At 45.1% G+C, this 26,119-nt stretch overlaps 1 protein-coding gene across 3 annotated transcripts in view; it reads left to right on the forward strand.

The window, feature by feature from the left end:
• Positions 1–26,119, forward strand: part of tenm1 (teneurin transmembrane protein 1) — a 1,011,052-nt gene that overhangs the window by 717,534 nt on the left and 267,399 nt on the right. The window lies entirely within an intron of this gene.

Below are 26,119 nucleotides of genomic sequence, written 5' to 3' on the forward strand. Positions count from 1 at the left end.
GCTTCTTCAACTCACTCGCCAGCTCCTGGGTCATGTAAGCTGAGGTCAGGTCCAATTTTGAAAAAAGTTTGCCACCGGATAGCATCGCATCGAGATCCTCCACTCTCGGTAGCGGGTACTGGTCTTGGAGTGACACCCGATTGATGGTGGCCTTGTAATCACCACATATCCTGACCGACCCATCCGCCTTGAGCACCGGCACAATCGGGCTCGCCCAATCACTGAATTCGAATGGCGAGATGATGCCTTCCATCAGCAGGCGGTCCAATTCGCCTTCTATCTTTTCCCACATCACGTACGGCACCCCCTTGGCCTTGTAGTGTACTGGCCTGGCGTCTGGATTTATGTGAATCACTACCTTGGCCCCCATGAAAGTGCCAATGCCGGGATAAAATAATAAGTCAAATTTGTCCAGGATCTGTGAGCATGATACTTGCTCCACAGAGGAAATTGCATTGACATCGCCCCATTTCCAGTTCATGACAGCAAGCCAACTCCTCCCCAGTAGTGTGGGACCGTCCCCCGGGACAACCCAGAGGGCAACCTGTTCTCCGAATCTTTGTGGGTCACGACTACCGTGGCGCTGCCTAGCACCGGAATGATCTCCTTTATGTATGTCCGTAGCTGTGCGTCAATTGGCGATAATTTTGGCCTCCTGGCCTTGGACGCCCACAACTTTTTGAACTGTTTGATACCCATCAGGGACTGTCTGGCCCCCGTGTCTAGCTCCATTGATACTGGGATGCCATTGAGGAGCACTTTCATCATTATCGGTGGCGTCCTGGTGTATGAACTGTATATGTGCTCCACATGAACTCGCTGAACTTCAGCTTCCAGCGATTTCCCCCAGCGTTCATTTCTGCAATTTCTGCAGGTATTTTGCTCATCTCTGCAAACTCCGGCTGAGTGTATGCCTCCACGCCTCCAACATGAGCTGCTGTTGGAAACAAAAGGTCCCTTGCCAGTCGATCGTCCCTGACTGCCGCTGTTATTGTCCTTGTGTGCGCCATTAACAGGAGTTGATGGCCCCATTACTGGCCGCATTGTCCCTTGCAATGGCGTGAATCGCCGTTCAGCTTGCCATTGTCTCTGTCGAACTCCCCCTCTGGGTTCGACTACATGTTGGGGCATGCCCGATTGCCCTTGTCTGCCTGGAGAACTGTGTGCTCCTTTTACAATGTTGAATCTCTGTCCCAACCATTCCTGAACACAGTACCTCTCGTCTGTTCTGCTAGTGGCCATGCTCGCGTAGTTTAAATCCCAGTTTCTCGTCGCCATTGATACGTCCTTATTATACAGTATAAATGCACACAAGGCCCATGCTTGAGAGAAGGTCAGTCTGTGATCTGTCCTTTATTCCTTAGCACTCAAGTGCAGGAAGTGGGTGGAGCTTCCACTTTTATATCTGAAGGTCCAGGTTAGGAGTGTCTCCCACAAGTTCACCACCTAGTGGTCATTGTTCTCACAGTGTACAACTTAGGTCAGATTATATATGGGTTACATTGCTGGTTGAATACATGACAGAAGCATTTGAGAGTGAGCAATCACCCATTACTGCACGGTAGATCAAAACCTGGATGAGCCAGGACCCCTTATTGTCCCTCGTCAAAAACTGTGTGCTTCACGGGAGCTGGTCCAGTGTCCCAGTGGAAATGCAGGAAGAGATAAAGCCGTTTCAGCAGTGCAAAGATGAAATGTCTATGCAGGCAGACTGCCTTCTGTGAGGTAATCAAGTAATGGTTCCCAGAAAGGGCAGAGACACCTTCATCAGTGACCTCCACAGTACCCACCCGGGCATCGTAATGATGAAAGCGATAGCCAGATCCCACGTGTGGTGGCCCGGTATCGATGCGGACTTAGAGTCCTGCATGCATAGATGTAATACATGCTCGCAGTTAAGCAATGCACCCAGGGAGGCGCCGCTAAGTTTATGGTCTTGGTCCTCCAAACCGTGATATAGGGTACATGTCGACTATGCAGGCCCGTTCTTGGGTAAAATCTTCCTTGTGGTTGTCGATGCATACTCCAAATGGATTGAATGTGATATATAAATCGGCTAGCACGTCCGCTGCCCCTACTGAAAGCCTGCGGACCGTGTTTCCACACACGGACTACCCGCTGTCCTGGTGAGCGACAACGGGCCATGTTTTACCAGTGCTGAGTTCAAAGAATTCATGACCCGCAATGGGATCAAACATGTCACATCTGCCCCATTTAAACCAGCGTCCAATGGTCAGGCAGAGAGATCAGTGCAAACCATCAAGCAGGGCTTGAAGAGGGTAACGGAAGGCTCACTGCAGACTCGCCTATCCCGAGTCCTGCTTAGCTACCGCACGAGACCCCACTCACTCACTGGGATCCCACCTGCTGAACTGCTCATGAAAAGAGCACTTAAGACAAGGCTCTCGTTAGTTCACCCTGATCTACACAAACAGGTAGAGAGCAGGCGGCTTCAACAAAGTACATACCATGATAGAGCAAATGTGTCACGCGAGACTGAAATCCTGTATTTGTATCGAATTATGGACATGGTCCCAAATGGCTTCCTGGCACTGTTGTGGCCAAAGAGAGAAGCAGGGTGTTTCAGGTCAAACTTTCAAATGGACTCATTCACCGGAAATACTTGGACCAAATCAAACTCCGATTCACAGACTATCCTGAGCAACCCACTGTGGACCCTACCTTCTTTGACCCCCCCAACATACACACCAGTGGCAACCAGCAATGCGGTTGGTCATGAAGCAGAACCCATCATCCACAGCAGCCCAGCAGGACCCACCACACCAGGCAGCCCAGCAAAACCAGCTGCACAGTAGCCCAGCGAGGGCCCAACAGTTGATTCACCAATACCAGCTTTCACACCGAGATGATCAAGAAGGGCCCCAGATCGACTCACCTTGTAAATAGTTACACTGTTGACTTTGCGGGGGGAGCGTTGTTATATATGTAAACTTGTATTTACTCTATACAGCTACCAGAGGGCTCATTCCCTGGAGTCCCAAGGGATCCCATAATCCCTTGGGAGCATAGGTATTTATGGAGGCCTCACAGGTTGGAGAGGCACTCTGGAGATTTGCAATAAAAGACTGTCACACTTTACTTTGAGCTCACAGTGTTCAGTCTGACTCTTTCTCCATACATAACAGTAACCAAGAGGGTCGATGATGGTAATGTGTATGATGTAGTATATATGGACTTTAGTAAGGCTTTTGATAAGGTCCCACATGGTAGACTGGTCATGAAGGTTAAAGCCCATAGATATACATTAAGTGGTAGGCCACTTAGAAGTGTAGATGAACAAAGGCACCATGGAGTGCTTGTCCACAGATCCCGGAAAGTAGCAGAACAGATGGATAAGGTGGTTAAGAAGGCATACGGAAAGCTTGCCTTTATTGGCCATGGCAGAGAATATAAGAGCAGGAAGGTTATGCTGAAATTGTATAATATTTTGGTTAGGCCACAGCTGGAATATTGCGTGCAGTTCTGGTCGCCGTATTATAGGAAGGACGTGATTGCACTAGAGAGGGTGCAGAGGAGATCTACTAGAATGCTGCCTGGAATGGAGAATCTTAGTTCTGAGGACAGCTTGGATAGGCTGGGTTTGTTCTCATTGGAACAGAGGAGGTTGAGAGGTGACCTCATCGAGGTGTACAAAATATTGAGAGGCCTGGACATCGTGGATAGTAAGGGTCTATTTCCATTGGTGAAGGGGGCTATTATGAGAGGGCATAGTTTTAAGGGTGTTGGTGGAAGGTTTAGAGGGGATTTGAGGGGGGCTTCTTTACACAGAAGGTTGTGGGGATCTGGAACTCGCTGCCTGGATGGGTGGTGAATGCAGAAACCCTCACTACTTTTAAGAGATGGTTGGATGGGCACTTAAAGTGCTGTAACCTGCAGGGTTACGGACCTAGAGCTGGTTATTGGGATTAGACTAGATGACTTTGTTGTTCGGCGCAAATATAATGGTAAGTACTGCAGGGAATCGAATACGGCCAGGGTGATCTCCTGGACTGGTTTCGATCACCTGGATGGGTCGGAGAGGAATTTTCCCAGATTTTTTCCTCCCTAAATTGGCCTGGGTTTTTATCTGTTTTTTATCTCTCCCAGGAGATCACCTGGCTCCAGTTGGGATGGAGTGTAGATGTTTTTTAGTATAAGCGGTGTTGCAGTGATGTGGGGCGGACTGGTTGGGCTGGGTACTCTTTGCCTTGCTGTTATTGTTCATGGGTTTGTATGTAACCTTTCGGGCTGCTGACGGAGGGCCATGCGGCTCTTTGTCGGCCGGCGCAGACACAATGGGCCGAAATGGCTTCCTTCTGCGCAGTAAATTTATATGTTTCTATGTTTCCATTCAACCATCAGATGACCCCTCTTTCAGCCATTATGCCCCTGCTCTCTGGAGTTCCCACTTTAGATGCCTCTAACTTTCCACTTCACTCCTTGCTCCCAAAAATATGACTCATTAACTCCGTCTTCGCTGTGCTCCACCTTTCTATTTTCTAAATTTCCCTTCTGCTTAATGTGACAAAACGAGGGAATTATAGACCAGTTAACCTAACATCTGTTGTCAAGAAATTACTAGAGTTTATAAATAAGGATCGAGTGACTGAACACCTGGATTTGTAAATGGTTGGTCATGCCTGACCAACCTGATTGAATTTTTTGAAGAGATGACTAAAATAGTGGTACAGGGAATGGCTATGCCTGTTATTTATATGGATTTCCAGAGGGCATTTGATAGTAAAAGCTACAAAAAGGTAGTCTGAAAACAAACTTGCAGGGATATCAAAATCAGCACAAACTATGTTCACAATTATATTAGGAAAAAGAGGGGGGTCAGGAGCAATGTGGACCCCTTGAAAACTGATCAGTGATATTGTCAATGAAAATAAGGAAATGGAAGACAAATTGAATAATTACTTTTGCGTCAGTATTTACAATAGAAGAAGAAGATAGCATGACAGACATCCCAAGGAAACTAATATTGAATCCGGGACAAGGACTCACCAAAATAACAGTCGACAATAATGGCACTAAAGAGTGACAAATCCCCAGAACCATGGTTTCCATCCCAGGGTTTTAAATAAAGAAGGTGACAACATCACAGATACTCTAACAATAATCTTGCATAGTTCTCTTGATTTCAGGAGATTCCTTTAGTTTGGAAAATTACACATGTCACTCCGCTATATTAGAAAGATGAGAGAGGAAAACGAGGGAATTATAGACCAGTTAATCTAACATCTGTTGTCAAGAAATTACTAGAGTTTATAAATAAGGATCGAGTGACTGAACACCTGGATTTGTAAATGGTTGGTCATGCCTGACCAACCTAATTGAATTTTTTGAAGAGGTGACTAAAATAGTGGACAGGGAATGGCTATGCCTGTTATTTATATGGACTTCCAGAAGGCATTTGATAAGAGACTGTTAACTGAGGTTGAAGCCCATGGAATTGAAAGCAAATTATTAACCTGGTTAGGAAATTAACTGAGCAGCAGGAGAGAGAGAGTAGGGATAATGGGCAGGTACTTTAATTAGCAGAATGTGACTAGTAGTGTCCCACAAGGATCTGTGTTGGGGCCTGAATTGTTCGCCATATTTATTAACGTCTTAGATGATGGGAGAGAAAGCCACATATCCAAGTTTGCTGATGACACAAAGATAGGTGGCATTGTAAGCTGTGCAGATGGAATCATAACATTACAAAGATATTAATAGCTTAAGTGAATGGCAAAACTGTGGCAAATGGATTTCAATGTAGGCAAATGTGAGGTCATCCACTTTGGACCCAAAAAGGATAGAACAGGGTACGTTCTAAATGGTGAAAAGCTTAAAACAGTAGAGGTCCAAAGAGACTTGGAGGTTAAAATGTCATGAACAGGTATAGAAAATAATCAAAAAGGCTAATAGACTGCTGGCCTTTATATTTAGAGGACTAGAATACAAGGGGTAGAAGTTAAGCTGCAAACTATACAAAGCCCTGTTTACACCACAACTGGAGTACTGTGAGCCGTTCTGGGCAACACACCTTAGGAAGGATGTACTAGCCTTGGAGAGAGTGCAGCATAGATTTAACAGAATGACTCTTGAACTCCAAGGGCTAAATTATGAGGTGAGCTTACACAAACTAGGGTTGTATTCCTTGGAATTTAGAAGGGTAAGGGGTGATTTATTCGAAGTTTTCAAAATGTTAAGGGGAACTGATAGGGTTAGGATTAGAGAAACTGATAGAAAAAAACCTATTTCTGCTGGTTGGGGAGATTAGGACTACAGGGCACAGGCTAAGAATTAGAGCCAGACCTTTCAGGAGTGAAATTAGGAAACACTTCTACATGCAAAGGGTGATAGAAGTTTGAAACTCTCTTCCACAAATGGCAATTGATGTGAGGTCAATTAATTTTAAATCTGAAATTGATAGATTTTTGTTCACCAAAGATATTAGGAGATATGGGGCAACGGCGGGTATATGGAGTTAGGTCACAGATCAGCCATGATCGCATTGAATGGTGGAACAGGCTTGAGGGGCTAAATAGCTGACTCCTGTTCTATGTTCCACCATTTTTCTTCCTCAATTTAAAATATTTTAAGACATTTTTCTCTATGTAAGGAGTAATATCAGAGCTTAAAGGGTTAAATCATGGAGATAGTTTGCAGAAACTCTGCTTGTGTTCCACTGAATTTAGAAGTTCGAGGGGTGATCTAATTGAGGTGTTTAAAATTATAAAGGCCTTGATAGGGTAGATACAGAGAAACTATTTCATTCAGTGAGTGAATGCAGCACAAGGAGGCTTAAAATCTTAAAATTAGAGCTAGGCTATTCAGGTATGATATCAGAAAGCACTTTTTCCACACAAAGGATAGCAGAAATCTGGAACTCTTTCCTCAAAAGGCTGTGGTCAATTGAAATGGTCAAAACTGAGATCGATAGATCTTTGTTAGTCAAGGGATCTGGATCAAAAGCAGGTTAATGGCGTTGAGTTGTAGATCAGCCAGGATCTGATTGAATGGTGGAACAGGCCTTGGGGCTGAATGGCCTTCTCTTTCTTAGGAGTGTTGATCGGAATGAATGTAAGTTTTTATATGGTAACAAGATTGTGACTTGAAATTACCCTGTTCAAACAGAAAGAAAGAATTAGCATTTATATAACACCTTATCGCGTCTATCAGAAACATACCAAAATACCAATTTGCACGTAATAAATGACTTTGAAGTACAGTCACTGTTATTGTGCCATGCACAGAAACAATTTTTGCATACAGCAAATATCAGAGATAAAAGACCAGTTAATTAAATGTTTGTGGTGTCGGTTGAGAGAGGAATGATGGCCAGGACTCCGTGATCTCCTGCTGCTGTTCAAATAGCTGCTGTATGATCTTGAATATGCACCTGAACCAGAGGAACAGATAAACAGGGCCTCAGTTTGACTTCTCATCCAAAGGATGGTAGGTCTGACAGATGCAACATTCACAATACATGCACTCATGGTTCAATAAGGCTTGTGTAGTCCTGGGAGCGATGGGGGGAGGGGGTTTGGTCAGTCGGGAGGCAAAAGGAGAAAGCGTGAAAACACAATCTTCTGATTGAGATGTAAGAATGCTACCAACTGAGCCAAACTGACACTACAGGGCTAATTTTATGAGGTAGACCGCCAGCACTGGGTATTTGCCCATTCACCATGTATATCAGGAAATTAAGAAGATACTTCCCGTGATTTTCCATCTGATCATTTTAATGGGCGATACGCTTACAATTTCTTGATGTGTGTAGTCAGCAGGCAAGGCTCCTTGTCAGTCGCATAAAATCAACCATTGTGAGTATTATTCTAAAATTGATGAGTTAATATCTATGTTAACGTAGCAGATAAAAGAATCTTCCTCTGATTTATATTAGATGCTCTTGCTACGGTTTTCATTTTTTTTATAACTACAACCATGCATTCAGCTAATGGTTTTAATGAGTTTTTTCACAATAGCCTTCAATTCTCCTTCCTCACTAGTTTGCTGCATGATTATTCCGTTCAAACTAAAATAAATAAAGCCTAAACAATCTCTTTGCCGGTTCTAAAAACTTGACATAACCTTAATCATTCTGAAAGAATGGGTGACAATATTGAATTGTCAATTTCCAATCAAAATGGACCAACAAATTATTTAAAATAAAAATGCTAAAATTGTTAACATTATTCATACTGATTTAATTTTGCATGGAGGTGTGTGAAGTCACAGTTTATGCTGTGTTTGTTGATTAGTTGTAGCAGCCTGTTCATAACAGTATATTTGATCTTGTGAATCTTAAAAGGTTCAAAATTGATTTAATCTACTATTTGGAATGTATGATCTGTCTTCAATAACACAGTCTAATCATTTTGGTAATGTACTGTCATCAGTTATGACATTGTCATTTCAAGCAAAGTATCGCACCCTTATGAATAATTTGTGCGCAATTTTGCCATAATGATGGGTTACAAGTACAGACAATACATATTTAAGAATGCACATTTGCTTGGAAATAGAAAATCTTGTTGTTTATCTTTTGAAGAGTTTTAAGAAACTCCGGATATAAAAGGGGTCAGAGAGTCTAGTAAGGAGGAGGAACTGAGGGAAATCTTTATTAGTCGGGAAATTGTGTTGGGGAAATTGATGGGATTGAAGGCCGATAAATCCCCAGGGCCTGATGGACTGCATCCCAGAGTACTTAAGGAGGTGGCCTTGGAAATAGCGGATGCATTGACAGTCATTTTCCAACATTCCATTGACTCTGGATCAGTTCCTATCGAGTGGAGGGTAGCCAATGTAACCCCACTTTTTAAAAAAGGAGGGAGAGAGAAAACAGGGAATTATAGACCGGTCAGCCTGACCTCAGTAGTGGGTAAAATGATGGAATCAATTATTAAGGATATCATAGCAGCGCATTTGGAAAGAGGTGACATGATAGGTCCAAGTCAGCATGGATTTGTGAAAGGGAAATCATGCTTGACAAATCTTCTGGAATTTTTTGAGGATGTTTCCAGTAAAGTGGACAAGGGAGAACCAGTTGATGTGGTATATTTGGACTTTCAGAAGGCTTTCGACAAGGTCCCACACAAGAGATTAATGTGCAAAGTTAAAGCACATGGGATTGGGGGTAGTGTGCTGAAGTGGATTGAGAACTGGTTGTCAGACAGGAAGCAAAGAGTAGGAGTAAATGGGTACTTTTCAGAATGGCAGGCAGTGACTAGTGGGGTACCGCAAGGTTCTGTGCTGGGACCCCAGCTGTTTACATTGTACATTAATGATTTAGACGAGGGGATTAAATGTAGTATCCAAATTTGCGGATGACACTAAGTTGGGTGGCTGTGTGAGCTGCGAGGAGGATGCTATGAGGCTGCAGAGTGACTTGGATAGGTTAGGTGAGTGGGCAAATGCATGGCAGATGAAGTATAATGTGGATAAATGTGAGGTTATCCACTTTGGTGGTAAAAACAGAGAGACAGACTATTATCTGAATGGTGACATTAGGAAAAGGGGAGGTGCAACGAGACCTGGGTGTCATGGTACATCAGTCATTGAAGATTGGCATGCAGGTACAGCAGGCAGTTAAGAAAGCAAATGGCATGTTGGCCTTCATAGCGAGGGGATTTGAGTACAGGGGCAGGGAGGTGTTGCTACAGTTGTACAGGGCCTTGGTGAGGCCACACCTGGAGTATTGTGTACAGTTTTGGTCTCCTAACTTGAGGAAGGACATTCTTGCTATTGAGGGAGCGCAGCGAAGATTCACCAGACTGATTCCCGGGATGGTGGGACTGACCTATCAAGAAAGACTGGATCAACTGGGCTTGTATTCACTGGAGTTCAGAAGAATGAGAGGGGACCTCATAGAAACGTTTAAAATTCTGACGGGTTTAGACAGGTTAGATGCAGGAAGAATGTTCCCAATGTTGGGGAAGTCCAGAACCAGGGGTCACAGTCTAAGGATAAGGGGTAAGCCATTTAGGACCGAGATGAGGAGAAACTTCTTCACCCAGAGAGTGGTGAACCTGTGGAATTCTCTACCACAGAAAGTAGTTGAGGCCAATTCACTAAATATATTCAAAAGGGAGTTAGATGAAGTCCTTACGACTAGGGGGATCAAGGGGTATGGCGAGAAAGCAGGAAGGGGGTACTGAAGTTGCATGCTCAGCCATAAACTCATTGAATGGCAGTGCAGGCTAGAAGGGCTGAATGGCCTACTCCTGCACCTATTTTCTATGTTTCTAAGAAACAGTTCATAGCACAAACTTTTCAAATATTATAAATTGCACAAGATTATGGTGGCACGAAACATCATTTCTGTCTGTATTGGAGTTTGAAAATCTCAGTTCTGCAGAAGTACAAATCATCTGGTGCTGCTTCTGACTATCTGGAAATCCTGGAGTTGCACATTGATTAATTGCTGGACATCTCGCAATGTATTTTTTTCAAACAAAATCTACAATTTCTCGTCTTGTATTATTTTGTTTATTTCTAGCATTAACAATATTAAATAATGGCTATTAACAGTGTTTAAAAATGCAAATCATTGCATTGATGCACTTGGGTTAATGACTTAAGTAAAATAGGGTCCAGCTCTGGCCTACGTCACAGAAAGGCGTAATTTACTTTTAACCTAGTTATTTTTAACTCCCTGATAGAAAAAGAAGTGTACCAGATGATGTGTTGTTCCAACTCTAGCCTCTCGTGCATCCCCATTCCCTTCAGCCATCTAGGCCTAAGCTCTGGAATTCCCTCAATCTCTCCATCTCCCTCTCCTCCTTTAAGACCCACCTCAAAACCTATCTCGTAGACAGGAGAAATCGAAACATACAACGCCCTCTTGGAACTGCAAATGTTCTGCAGCAGCCCCGAATTCAATGCTTGGTGTAGATTTTTGTCTGATTATGCAACTGTGAAGCATCTTTGGAATTTTTATCTATGTAACAGTCCTATATAAATGCAAGTTGTTGGTATTATATAGCTTCATAATTTGGGTTATTACTTTATCAACTGTGTAATATATCTCAATTGCTCACATTCCACAGAGTGCAATAGTATTGACACTGAATAACATTTTGAGTGTACACTGTCTCTTCATTCCATGCAATATCCATCCAGTTCTAGCAACCTGATTGGTCAGTACTCATCACATATCCATTAATATATTGTTGGTCATGTGCTTAACAGATGCAGTATTCAGTACATAGTGGCTGCTATCTTGACCAGTGTCCCTTCAGCCATCAATATCAATTAGTTCCCAGTCTCACCAGTCAGTTTAAAAATTCCAGGCCTCTGCCCCAGGAAAGCCTGCCCTTAGGTCCAAGACTTGTCCTTCCAGAGCTTCACTCACTCAAAAGTAGCTCCGTCTAACTTTGTCCTGGAGTCAATATAGACTTAAAAGTTTCATACTGTAAAACAGTGATACAATATGTACTGCTGATATGCTGGTAGTTCTCTTGGCCTTTCAATACCATCTTGCATCTTGCCTTTCCCACCACTCCCTCCTGAGTGACTCACTCTCATGGATCTTGATCTGTGCTTGCTCCCTGCCTTGTCTCAGCCCTTGATCCTAGCCCGCTGCATCCACCAGAATCTACATAGACTCATTCTCAGCTTGTGAGCGATGCAGGAGGAGATATACGAGTATAATAATACATTTAGTAACAGTGGGCAAGAAGAGTCTGGGAGAGAGCGCTAAAAATATTCTAACTCAGGATTTTTAAAAGCAAAAAGAAGTGAAAAGATCCATTACTCTTGCTCTATGTTGATTTGTGCCTCATGGGTTAGGCAAATCAGGTGGCACAGTCATTGGGAACTGGGTGGCACTGGGTGACATCGATGACAAGGCTGAGTGAAGTGAATTGGAGGAGTCAGCAGGTTGGGGATGCTGAAGGGGTATGACTTCCTAACCAAGTCGCAGGTCTGTATGTCTTTGAAACATGCAATTTCTCTGAATGTCATTGTAGAGAAAAACATGTTTTCTTCCGCAGAGTAAAAGACAAAGAGAATAGAAAGGAGAGACAAAAATAACTCGAGTGGGAGAGAAACAAAGAAAACTATTACAGTAGGAGGGATACTCAATTAATTTATTTTTATCTGCACTGCAATGCCATGGGACATCAACTAAATCATTATAAAATAGATTGATTATTAATAATTAATTGTATTGATAAAGTTATTAATATTTACTCTCCTTTTTGCTCAATCCATAGCTTAGAATGGAGCAGGTAACTTTTAACCAGGCATTTCCCAATGCCTGTGTGTAACTAAATATTATGAAGTGCACGAGAATGATGATTGGTGACTCGAAGTTCCTGTGGGGAAAATGGAGGCCTTCACTCAGCATCTCTTCAATGACATGGTTGCAATTTGGGGGATTTCAGGGGCAAGCATACCTCGTGTTCCTTTGTGGAGCAACACATTCAGCTGAATTTTAATGGGAGGGCTAGATTTGAATAAAAAGCCTTTGTTTCCCACTCTCAACCACCCAGAGGTTGGTGGCTCCGGGCGGGTAGGTCTGTGGCACTCGTCCTCACAGAGAAAAGGGGGAGGGATCGTGTGGGGGCCGGGAGTGGCGGAGGAGCCGGGTGGGGCCTGAACATCATGATCGCAGGCTGGGACCAGAACGGGGGTGGGGGCAGTGGGCTGTAAAGATCACTGGACGGCCGGAGCAGCGGGGTGGAGGTCCAGAACATCGCGGGTGGGACAGAGCCAGCAGGGTGGGGGTCTGAACATCATGATTGCGGGCCAGCTGAGAAGGAGGGGTTGGCTGAAGGGATCGGAAGCGGGAGGAGCAGTACGTTGGGGGGGGAGGTCTGAAGGGGTCAAGTGCCGGAAGAGCATGCAGGGATCGGAGGCCGGGAGAGTGGGGGAAGACGGCACGGGGAGGCCTGGGGGTGGGGGCAGATTGGAAGCCTAGGGAGGGGAAGCCTGGGAGGGGTGCTGATCAGAGGCCTCATTGGTGGGTTGATGGGGGTTCTACGACCACGGGGTGTAGGTTAGCTAGAGACTCTGGATTCAGGAGGTAAGTTTAAAGGCACTTACCTCCTGCATCCAGCAGTGCTCACCTTGCATTAGCTGGCGGGTTTCATGAGGTGTGCAAAATACGATCATGTAAAGTTAAATTAAAAATGGAGGTTGAAGAATGGATGCTACAGTTATTCAGGTATTGGTGAGGCCACACCTAGAATACTGCGTACAGTTTTAGTTTCCACATTTACAAAAGGATATACTTGCTTTTGGAGGCAGTTCAGAGAAGGTTCACTAGGTTGATTCCGGAGATGAGGGGGTTGACTTATGAGGGAAAGTTGAGTAGGTTGGGCCTCTACTCATTGGAATTCAGAAGAATGAGAGGTGATCTTATCGAAACGTATAAGATTATGAGGGGGCTTGACAAGGTGGATGCAGAGAGGATGTTTCCACTGAAAGGGGAGACTCGATCTAGGGGTAAAAACAGAGAGACAGACTATTATCTGAATGGTGACAGATTAGGAAAAGGGCAGGTGCAAAGAGACCTGGGTGTCATGGTACATCAGTCATTGAAGGTTGGCATGCAGGTACAGCAGGCGGTTAAGAAAGCAAATGGCATGTTGGCCTTCATAGCGAGGGGATTTGAGTACAAGGGCAGGGAGGTGTTGCTACAATTGTACAGGGCATTGGTGAGGCCACACCTGGAGTATTGTGTACAGTTTTGGTCTCCTAACCTGAGGAAGGACATTCTTGCTATTGAGGGAGTGCAGCGAAGGTTCACCAGACTGATTCCCGGGATGGCGGGACTGACCTATCAAGAAAGACTGGATCAACTGGGCTTGTATTCACTGGAGTTCAGAAGAATGAGAGGGGACCTCATAGAAAAGTTTAAAATTCTGACGGGGTTAGACAGGTTAGATGCAGGAAGAATGTTCCCAATGTTGGGGAAGTCCAGAACCAGGGGACACAGTCTAAGGATAAGGGGGAAGCCATTTAGGACCGAGATGAGGAGGAATTTCTTCACCCAGAGAGTGGTGAACCTGTGGAATTCTCTACCACAGAAAGTTGTTGAGGCCAATTCACTAAATATATTCAAAAAGGAGTTAGATGAAGTCCTTACTACTAGGGGAATCAAGGGGTATGGTGAGAAAGCAGGAATGGGGTACTGAAGTTGCATGTTCAGCCATGAACTCATTGAATGGCGGTGCAGGCTAGAAGGGCCGAATGGCCTACTCCTGCACCTATTTTCTATGTTTCTATGTTTCTCTGTTTCTATAATCTTAGAATAAGGGGCCGCCCATTTAAAAGTAAGATGAGGAGGAATTTCTTCTGTGAGGGTTGTAAATCTGTGGAATTCGCTGCTCCAGAGAGCTGTGGAAGCTGGGTCATTGAATAAATTTAAGACAGAGATAGACAGTTTCCTAACCGATAAGGGGTTATGGGGAGCTGGCAGGGAAATGGACCCTGAGTCCATGATCGGGTCAGCCATGGTCGTATTAAATGACTGAGCAGGCTTGAGGGGCCATATGGCATATTCCTGTTCCTAGTTCTTATGTTCGAAGAAGTAGCTTCCAGCCTCATTAAAATATTTAAATAGACATCCCGCCTCCTGGCAGTAGATTGGCTGCTGACCCCATCCCGCCTCCATTAAAACCGTAAGTGGGCAGGCTAGAGGCGACTCAGGTCAGGATTCACATTTTTAACACTTTAATTCGTTCCACGCCCCCAACACACCGCTTTTTAAGGTTAAAATTTCCCCATTCGAAATCATCAACTTTCTGTCTGTTTAAGATGGGAAAAATTGTCCCAGGAGCAGTCTTTCCAGAACTATGTATTCTATATTTTTTTTTTACATACCAGCACATTATTTCTGTTGCCATTTATATGCACATGGGATCATAGGGCTAGAAATTTGTTGCATTTGCACCTCCCATTTGTGCCCCCAGGCAAATGCCTTCCCACCCGGGCCCGACGCTGGAAACGACTCCCGCCACATTGGGCGGGAGTGTAGCGGTGGCGCTACAGTGTTGCGCCCAGAGATCGTGACGTCATCGCCGTGCGCATTGCCCCATTAGTGCCCCGGCCCCGGAATTGGCTTTCGCCCCCTGCAGCCACGCCGGGCGATTAACACCAACAGCTGTAGGGGTCGCGTATTGGATGGACGGCCACTACCGGGGCGAAAATTAAAGGTGAGGTGGCTGGGGAGAAAAAAAACGTACCTTTTTGTTGCCGCTCCTGATGCGGTTTCTTCGCGGGATCCTTGCCGCGATCACTCAGCCCAGCACTCTGAGTGCCGGGCTGGTCGCACGGCACCCCAACTCCCTGGTGGTTCAGGTGGACGCCTTTTCCTTCTTCAGAGTCGGCAGCGTGGGCCCTGCCCTTTAATTGAGGGAAGGCCCCCCTCTGACACGGCAGCACTACACGGCCAAGTGGAAAGGAAGCTTTAGCGCTCTGCTTCCTTCTACGGGCGGTAACCCAAATTTATTGAGGGGCTGGACTTCCGCACCTGGTGCTAAATTTTGCGCCTCCTGGGGCGATTAATGAGTTTCACCCCCATAGATTTGTGTAGCACAGAAGGAGGCCATTTGGCCAATCATGCCTGTGCTGGTACTTCGGAAGAGCTATCCAATTTGTCCCTTTCCCTTCCTCTTTCCCAATAGCCCTAAAAGATATTCATTTTCAAGTATATATCTAATTCGATGTTGAAAGTTAGTATTGAATCTGCTTCCGCCACCCTTCCAGGCAGTGCATTCCAGATCATAACAACTTGCTGTGTCCTTATCTCCCTCTAGTTCTTTTGCCCAATTATCTTAAATATCCACCATCTGGGTGACCCTCCCAACAATAGAAACAGTTTCTCCTTAAATGCTCTATCAAATCCTTAATCATTTTGAACACGTCTAATCAATCTCCCCTCAACTTTCTCTGCTCACAGGAGAACAATCCCAGCTCCTCCAGTCTGCCCACATAACTGAAATCTCTCATCCCTGATATCATTCTGGTAAATCTCCTCTGCACCCTCTCCAAGGTCATGACATCCCTCCTGCCCATAATTAGATACAGTACTCCAGCTGAAGCCTAACCAATGATTTTTCAAAGATTTATCAAATCTTCCCTCTGTCTTTCAGCATTTAGGACATCTAGGACCATGGTCAGTGTTTGTCGGGGAAGCTTGGGAATGTTTTTAGTAGTTACAGGGAGTTCCTCCGAATATATCAATATTTTCATAAGGTCCCTATGAGTCTGATGGAATGTTAACTGCCAACAGGTTTCCGGCAGGAAATTGTTGGTTTCAGTTAGATTCCCGCCCACCCGCAGCAGAATGAGATCATGGTGATTTTAACCGCCGGGCCTCATTAACTTGCTGCCAGCCAACTTCCTGCCTATCCTGAGCGGGAAGTGGGTGGGAAACTTCGTCCAGTCTGTGGATATCTCCGCTGGCCTTGGTGGCCTGCCAGCACTCGGGTAATTGTGCTGATTAGGGCTCTGTGTGCGGGGCTGGATCTTGCAGTATGGAAGTGGTCGGGGGAGGGGGGTGCGGGAGAGGTTCGTTCAAGGCAGAGGAGACCCAAACATTCCTTGTGGAGCCTGGAGGAACACTTTTGCTTCTCTTGGCCCTACCAAGGAAAGTTTATAAAGTTACCTTGAATGGCCTCTCTTCATTCCAATCCACCTCTCAGTTGACCTTATCTGGAAGGAAACTCGCAGTGGATTCTCCATTTATTTGGAGTTAAAATTGACTTTGGGGCCTGATGACATCATCAGACCCTGATTTGTATATTTAAGGAAGGTCCCTGCTGGCTTGTAGTCAGTGGGATCCAGGCAGGGCATCGGTATATAACTTGCATTTTAACTGCCTTTCTTCATGTCTGGTAGGGTTAAAATTGACCCCAGTGTTTCAATATTTGCTTTGGGTCTCTGAATGTACATCAATATGTGCATGGGATGCCTGGGAAGGTGTGAATATTTGCAGGGAGTCTTCAGAAGCGTATCAATATTTGCAAGGGGGTCCTTAGACAGTGTATTAGTACTTATAGAGATTTCCTAGGAGTGCATCAGTATTTGCTAATATTGAAATACTCATGGGAACCCTATGCAAATGTTAGCACATATTTGGAGGGAGCCCCTGGAAGCATGTTAATATTTGCAAAAGATCCTTGGGAATGTATCAATATTGGCAGGGGGTTCTCAAAGCACAACATTTTGTAAGCCACTGACATATGATAAAGTATCATTTGAACAAAGATCCGCTATTAATAAGTTCTATAAAGTGCCTTAGTAGCAAATGTCCAGCCGAACTGTCAGTTATTTACTTCCACCTACGTAGATCTTGCATCTCTGTTTCTGGAGCAATATTGCAGTTAGAACTCTGTGCACACGCTGTCACATACCTGGCTATTCTCACACCTGAAGGTTGTAACAGACTTTGTGTTCGTTAAGAAAACAAGTAATTAGGAATGAGAAATTAATGAAATCCTCTTTAATAATTAGCTGTATTAAGAGCACATAAATAAAGACAGGAAAATAACCAGTTAATCCATCAAGTCAAAAACTTAGAAAGCTTCTGGAGAGCATTTAAAAGGGATCTCTTCTCATCAGTAATCTTTGCCAAGAATGAAGGGGGATGGGATTAAGAAGTGGCAGGTGAGGATGAAGGGAAAGGGACAGCCTAACCCAGCACCTCTTTCAGAGTTGCTGAAGTCGAGTTGGCACTGCACCAGATACTTGCAAGGAGGGGTTCCCTCTGGTCACTATGCAACACCATCCCATTGGTCAGCACAGCAGCATGCCTGGAAGAAGATGTCGTCAAGTTTCAGGCCACTACTGACCATGACTGTACCTGTACACATGCAAGCTCTATGCTATGTGATAGCCGCTCATATCCTTGCAGCAGATGGCAGCACTCTTATCTTCCCCTCGGGAATGATTGTGGTAATCTGCCATCTTGAGTCTGAAATTTCAAAGTGGGTTTGCCAAGACCTGCAGAAATGGTTCGTGGCTTCTTGGCAGGTGAGGACAAATAGATAACGCTGGCTCCTGATCATCCTGAAATGCCTTATTTTATGCAATACCACATAAAACATGGTATGCTGTGATTGGGAGGCTTCTGAAGAACCGGCCAGCATTGTGGTTAGACAGACATTAATTTTTCAATATGTTGCCACTGCGAGGTCTGCTGGCACAGTCATTATTGAGGAGAAGAGGCTACACCAACAGTGCCTGTCCTGGTGAGGTTTGCTGCCTATCTCTGCAGATGTTGGAGTGTGAGGGCAGGCAGGAGAGCTCAGGGCACCTCCCAGCAGCATGATTATCATGCATCTTTTTGCTGATCCCCTTTTCCTCTCTACATGAAGGAGTCTTGGTGCTAAACACTCCAATGCCCATAAAGGGAATTCAGGACAAGATAAATGACCACACAAAATAGGGGCCCTGACACTAGAGCTCCCAGAAGCCTAAGTGCCAGCTGCAAACAAAAGAACTCAAAATAACACGTGCACAATCCCAGATCACTAAGCTGTGTATGTAGAGATACAGTTGTGTATGTATAAGATAGATATATATATATATATATATATATATTAAGTGGTCACGTAACTTTTCTTTTAACACCTGTGGTGAACACTATCAGACTCAGCAGCCCAATCTGTTTTAAATATAAAAATTCTCGCAAATTCTATTTCTACGCATTCATAGAAACAGAAATTTATAGCGCAGAAGGAGGCCATTTCAGCCCATCATGTCCGCGCCGGCCGACAAGGAGCCACGCGGCCCTCGGTCAGCAGCCCTGAAGGTTACATATAAACCTATGCACAATGATCACTGGCAGAAAGGTAAAGAGCATCCAGCCCAACCAGCTGCAACACCCCTTACACTGAAACATTCTACACTTCACCTCAACCAGAGCTATGTGATCTCCTGGGAAAGGCAAAAACCTGACAAAAACCCAGGCCAATTGGTGAAAGAAATCTGGGAAAATTCCTCTCCAACCCATCCAGGCAATCGAAACGAGTCCACTTTGGCCATATTCGATTCCCTGCAATACTTACCATCGTATCTGTGCCAGCCAATGAGGTTATTCAGTCTAATCCCACTTACCAGCTCTAGGTCCATAACCCTGCAGGTTACAGCACTTCAAGTGCCCATCCAAGCACCTTTTAAATGTGGTGAGGGCTTTTGCATCCACCACCCTTCCAGGCAGTGAGTTCCAGATCCCCACAACCCTCTGCGTGAAGAAGTATCCCCTCTGAAACTTCCACCAACCACCTTAAAACTATGCTCCCTCGTAATAGACCTCTCCACCAATAGAAATAGGCCTTTGCTATCCACTATATCCAGGCCCCTCAAAATTCTGTACACCTCGATGAGGTTTCCTCTCAACCTCCTCTATTCCATTGAGAACAAGCCAAGCCTATCCAATCTGTCCTCATAGCTAAAATTCTCCATTCCAGGCAGCATCTTAGTAAATCTCCTCTGCACCCTTTCTAGTGCAATCACGTCCTTCCTATAATACGGCAACCAATTTTGGACTTTTATTCCAGGCCTATTCTTGTCCTTATCCATAACTAACTTGAATCTGACTGAATTATGGTCACTGGCACCCAAGTGCTCTCCCACTAACCCCCCTTCAACCTGCCCAGCTTCATTCCCCAAAATTAAATCCAAAACCGTCCCCTCTCGTGTTGGATTTGTTACATACTGACGAAATAAAATTCCGCACCCTCTATACCCTTCACACTAAATTTGTCCCAATCAATATTAGGATAGTTAAAATCCCGTACTATTACTGCCCTATGGTTTTTGGACTTCACAGCAATTTGCCTACATATTTGCTCCTCTACCTCCCTCCCTCCCTCCCGCTGTTTGGGGGTCTATAATACATGCCCAGCAATGTGATCGCCCCTTTTTTATTTTTCAATTCGATCCATATGGCCTCATTTGATGATCCCTCTAACATATCATCCCTCCTCACAGCTGTAATAGTTTCTTGAATCAAAACCATGACCCCCCCCTTTTTTAGCCCCCTCTCTGTCTTGTCTAAAAATCCTGTAACCAGGAATATTGATCTGTCAAACCTGCCCCTCTTTCAGCCATGTCTCTGTAATGGCTATAATGTCATACTCCCAAGTATCTACCTGTGCTCTTAGCTCATCCGCCTTATTCGCTATATTCCTTGCATTGAAGTATAAAGTATATACCATTTAGCACAGTAAGACCTCCTTGATTACTACTAACCCTTGTTACCTCTGTCTTACAGATTCGCTTTCTAAATTCTTGCTATCCAATTTCTGTTTTACTTCCTTCCCTATTGAATTTGTTCTCAGGTTCCCATCCACCTGCCAAGCTCGATTAAACTCTCCCAACAGCATTGGCAAAACTCCCAGCGAGGATATTGGTCCCAGCGCTGTTGAGGTGCAACCCGTCCGGTTTGTACAGGTCCCATCTCACCCAGAAGTGGTCCCAATGCCTCATGAATTTAAAGCCCTTCCTCCTATGCCAACTTTCCAGCCACATTTTCATCCTCTCTATCCTTCTATTCTTGTACTCATTAGCAAGTGACACCGGTAGTAACTCGGAGATTACTACCTTTGAGTTTTAGCATCGCTTCAATGTAACAGCACAAGTAATTCAACATCACCTTTGGTCGTGAAACTTAATGAAAAGTAGCAATTTTAAAATCTCAGCCATCCTTTTGGATTCCACCACAATCTTTCAATGATCCTATATAGTCCTTGATGTCTCTGACGCCTCATTTCCATTGATCATTTATTGCCCTTAACTGAATAAATACCTATCTCTGTTGATTGTGAGGTGGAGCATGGCGGTGAGGAAGATTGAGAAGAGGGTTGGAGCGATGACTCAGCCCTATTTGACCCCGGTCTGGACGTGGATTGGGTCTGTAATGGATCCGTTGGTAAGGATCACGGCCTGCATGTCATCGTGAAACAGGCGAAGGATGTTGACAAACTTTTGGGGGCATGCAAAACGGAGGAGGACGCTCCATAGACCCTCACGGTTGACAGTGTCAAAGGCCATTGTAAGATCGAAAAAGGCCATGTATAAGGGCTGACGCTGCTCCCTGCATTTTTCCTGTAACTGCAACTGCGCTGCAAAGATCATGTCTATTATGCCCCGTAGGGGACGAAATCCCTGCTGGAGTGGAACTAAACTACAGAACCAGTGGGAAGCTGTTTAACCTACGCCACCTCCAGGCCAGGTCCAAGATCACCCCAACCTCTGTCGTTGAGCTGCAGTATGCGGACGACGCCTGCGTCTGTGCACATTCAGAGGCTGAACTCCAGGATATAGTCAATGTATTCACTGAGGCATATGAAAGCATGGACCTTACGCTTAACATCCGTAAGACAAAGGTCCTCCACCAGCCTGTCACCGCCGCACAGCACTGCCCTCCAATCATCAAGATCCACGGCGCGGCCCTGGACAAAGTGAACCATTTCCCACATCACGGGAGCCTCTTATCAACAAAGGCAGACATTGATGCGGAGATTCAGCATCGCCTCCAGTGCGCCAGTGCAGCCTTCGGCCGTCTGAGGAAAAGAATGTTTGAAGACCAGGCCCTCAAAGCTACCACCAAGCTCATGGTCTACAGGGCTGTAATAATATCCGCCCTCCTGTATGGATCTGAGGCAAGGACAATGTATAGAAGGCATCTCAAGTCGCTGGAGATATATCACCAATGTCTCCGCAAGATCCTGCAAATCCCCTGGGAGGACAGGCGCACCAACATCAGTGTCCTCGTCCAGGCTAACATCCCAGTATTGAAGCACTGACCATACTCGATCAACTTCACTGGGCAGGCCACATAGTTCACATGCCAGATACGAGACTTCCTAAGCAAATGCTTTATGCGGAGCTCCTTCATGGTAAACGAGCCAAAGGAGGACAGCGGAAACGTGACAAGGACACCCTCAAAGCCTCCCTGATAAAGTGCGACATCACCACTGACATCTGGGAGACCCTGGCCGAAGATCGCCCGAGGTGAAGAAAGTACATCAGGGAGGGCGTTGAGCTCTTCGAGTCTCGACGCAAAGAGCATGAAGAGGCCAAGCGCAGGCAGCGGAAGGAGCACGCGACAAACCAGCCCCACCGACCCTTCCCTCGATGAATGTCTGTCCCACCTGTTACAGGGTCTATGGCTCTCATATCGGACTGTTCAGCCATCAAAGAACTCACTTTGGGAGTGGAAGCAAATCCTCCTCAATTCCAGGGGACTGCCTATGATGATGACCTATCTCTATTCTCAAGAATTGTTTGCCGTTTACCTGGAAAAACATTTCCACTTGAATTTAATTTGTCTTTGGCCATCATCATTTAGCCATTTTGATTTTATTGTCCCATGTGTCCTTCTTTTGACCTGAGGAACATACAAGGCTTCTTTATGTTTAGGTTGGTTTAAAAATTCTTAATTTTTCGTCCATGCTACAATTAATCTTGCCAAGGAAGGATCCCTCTTTCAGCCAACTCAAGTCCTGCCATTTTTTTGTAAATTTAGCCCTGTTATAACCTGGCACTAGCATTAAATATTCAGCAGCTTTAGCTTGGTTGTGGAAGTTATATATAATGATATTTTGTTCCCTCACATGAAGGTCCAATAACATATTATGGTCACAGCTAAGAATTAGCGCATGATTTCCTTTAGTAGCTTCACCAACATGCTGTGTAAGAAAGCAATCATTTATAACATCTCTGAATATTTCACCCCTCCTTCCTCAATAGTTTGCACACGAATGGACCATGGATCACTGTATACCTGGGAAATTAAGATCCATCATAACACAAACACTACCTAGTTCTGTGGCATTTTTAATTTATTCACTGGGTGTCTAATCCTAACGGGTCGCTTAACCTGAAGAATAGTAATAGATACAAATGGCCAATTTTGGGCTGATAGCTTGATCGAACTATATCTAAATTGCTTCAGCTCTACACTGCAGACCTATATAACCTCTTTTGAAATGACAAGTCCTCATTAACAAATAGAGCTGCATCCCCTCTTTTATGTCCTTTTGGAAACTCTTATATATTTTAAGTGAAATTTTGCCCAATCATTTGCATCTAAGCATGCTTTAGTGAGTTTTCGAAGCCGGAAACTTACGGGCGCTGCGAGTGCGCGTTTGGAGGCGGGTACGCTGTCAAAATGACGATGATTGACAGTGGGGCGGAAGTGCGCTCTGAACCCACCTCCTTGTTAATTTCCCAAGTGCCGGCTCTGCCTGCGGTTTGCCGGCCCGGCACTAAGCGGAGGGTCAGGTAATTGAGATACTTAAGAAGCTGCTTAAAGGTATTTAAGCAGCACTTTATCAGGTCCTAAGGATTTTTCCAAGTTTTTTTTACAAGGTTCCCAGCGCTTAGGGACCACATCAGGTAAGTGTGTCGGGTTCTCAACATCTCTGGATTGCTTTGACTAGTTGCAGCAAAAGTGATATAAAAGCTACCATTTCACAGCTGTTCAAATTCTCATCTTAGAGGCTGGAGCCTTCAGGATTTGGAATACACATTTCAGATTTATGGAGGTGTGAAGTATTTGCAATAAACTCTCTATTCACTGTCACCTCCTTGGAGCAACCTCTCACCATTGACAGGTCGCTTCTGTCATCTCAACTTCAGCTACCTTCTATTCCATCAGCATCAGTGCCCTTGAAAGAATCTCACCTTGGTCCTCAGAATCCCACCATGATCAGCCCCAACACCAGCAGCACCAACCTTCTCCGCAATCACCTGATGCTGCACAGGACACAGGGCATCAGCACCCGACCACATTGCTGCCCAGGAGGCCAGAGATGGCCAGATTGACTTCCCTTGACGCTGTACACCCTGGCTGCCACATGATGCACCAGGTTATGGGGAGATGGGGGTGGGTGTTTGCCTAATGGCTCACCATTCACTGCAGCTCACTCAGCCACTTCCAAAGGTGCACACAGATCTGTCCCAAGAAGGCAAAGTGTTGAAAATAAAGATTTCAATCTTTGAACAATGGTGATAACAACCTAGTGCCTCCCCTTGTGTGTTGTTAGTTGCTATTATTGGATAAGGATACGGATGAGTGTGAGGGGTGGCTAGTGAGATGGGGAAGTGATAATGTAGATAGAGGGGGATGGGTGGAGGTGCATAGTAAGTTGGTGTGAGGAAGGATGTGCAGGAGTAGGGTAGGGAAGGCAGAGTGATGGGAATGTGATGGGTGGCACAGGAGAATGAGGTTGAGTGTGGCTTTGCAGTTTAACATTTTGTGATCTACTGAGATCATTGAAAGGTTTACGCCACTGAAGCCAGGTCCTCCCGACGACATCCCTGCTTGTGTTCTCCTGTACAATGTGCAACCAGGCTGTGTGGTGTCCTGGGGAGGTCTCTTTCACCCATTGGAAGGGAAGAGAATCTCCCTTCATGCTGTGACTTGCCCCCCGTCCCCCCCCCCCCCCACCCCACCCCATAAGCATGTGGATGGAGTCATGGGAGGCCTGAGTGCAGATGTGCACCTTTGTGCAGTGTTTGTCAGTGTTTGCAGCACCTCAATGCTGCAGAACACAGATGGGCACAGCTGTCAAAATGAATGTGGACATGGTCCCTTTAAGGAAACCGGTTGCTGACATGTCATCAGATGATGTCATCAGATGATATCATCAGACCCGCTTCCCTTTAATTGGCCGGGAACCTCGCAGAACGGGCTTAACAAGCCTCATCCACGCAAAATCAGGTCAGAGGCCCGGGATCGACACAGCTGTGGGGTCAGGACTCGCCAAGGACGTTGCCCACCCCGGACCCGCTGAGGTTGGTAAAACCCAGTCCCTCGTGCCTCGATTCTGATAGCTGTAAAGGAGCAGAGAATAGGAAAGGAGAAGTAACAAGATCATCAGAAGGTGGGTGGGCTCCCATAGGTTTTTTTTCTTTCTGGGAAATAATATTTGTGTGGCCTGGGAAGAGAAAATACAGACGGAAATTGTTGTACTCAAAATGCGATGTATCATCAGTCCTGGGCAGAGAAGTCCAGAGAATGAACCTTTTTGAAGATTTGTATTGCTTAGTCCCAGGTTAAATGTACTCTGTTATTGGGGTATTATAAGAACATAAGAATATAGGAACAGGAGTCAGCGATACGGCTCCTCGAGCCTGCTCTGCCATTCAATAAGATCATGGCTGATCTGATCATGGACTCGGCTCCCACTTCCCCACCCACTCCCCATAACCCCTTATCCCCTTATCGCTCAAGAAACTGTCTATTTCTGTCTTAAATTTATTCAATGTCCCAGCTTCCACAGCTCTCCGAGGCAGCAAATTCCACAGATTTATAACCCTCTGAGAGAAGAAATTCCTCCTCATCTCTGTTTTAAATGGGCGGCCCCTTATTCTAAGATCATGCCCTCTAGTTCTAGTCTCCCCATCAGTGGAAACATTCTCCCAGCCTCCACCTTGTCAAGCCCCCTCATAATCTTATATGTTTCGATAAGATCACCTCTCATTCTTCTGAATTTCAATGAGTAGAGGCCCAACCTACTCAACCTTTCCTCATAAGTCAACCCCCTCATCACCGGAATCAACCTCGTGAACCTTCTCTGAACTGCCTCCAAAGCAAGTATATCTTTTCGTAAATATGGAAACCAAAACTGCACGCAGTATTCCAGGTGTGGCCTCATCAATACCTGAAATAGCTGTAGCAAGACTTCCCTGCTTTTTTACTCCATCCCCTTTGCAATAAAGGCCAAGATACCATTGGCCTTCCTGATCACTTGCTGTACTTGCATACTATCCTTTTGTGTTTCATGCACAAGTACCCCCAGGTCCCGCTGTACTGCAGCACTTTGCAATCTTTCTCCATTTAAATAATAACTTGCTCTTTGATTTTTTTTCTGCCAAAGTGCATGACCTCACACTTTCCAACATTATTCTCCATCTGCCAAATTTTTGCCCACTCACTTAGCTTGTTTATGTCCTTTTGAAGATTTTTGTGTCCTCCTCACACATTGCTTTTCCTCCCATCTTTGTATCATCAGCAAACTTGGCTACGTTACACTCAGTCCCTTCTTCCAAGTCGTTAATATAGATTATAAATATTTTGGGTTCCAGCACTGATCCCTGCGGCACCCCACTAGTTACTTGTTACCAACCAGAGAATGAACCATTTATCCTGACTCTCTGTTTTCTG

Source organism: Pristiophorus japonicus, chromosome 6 (assembly GCF_044704955.1).
Source record: "Pristiophorus japonicus isolate sPriJap1 chromosome 6, sPriJap1.hap1, whole genome shotgun sequence".
NCBI classification, from domain to species: domain Eukaryota; kingdom Metazoa; phylum Chordata; class Chondrichthyes; family Pristiophoridae; genus Pristiophorus; species Pristiophorus japonicus.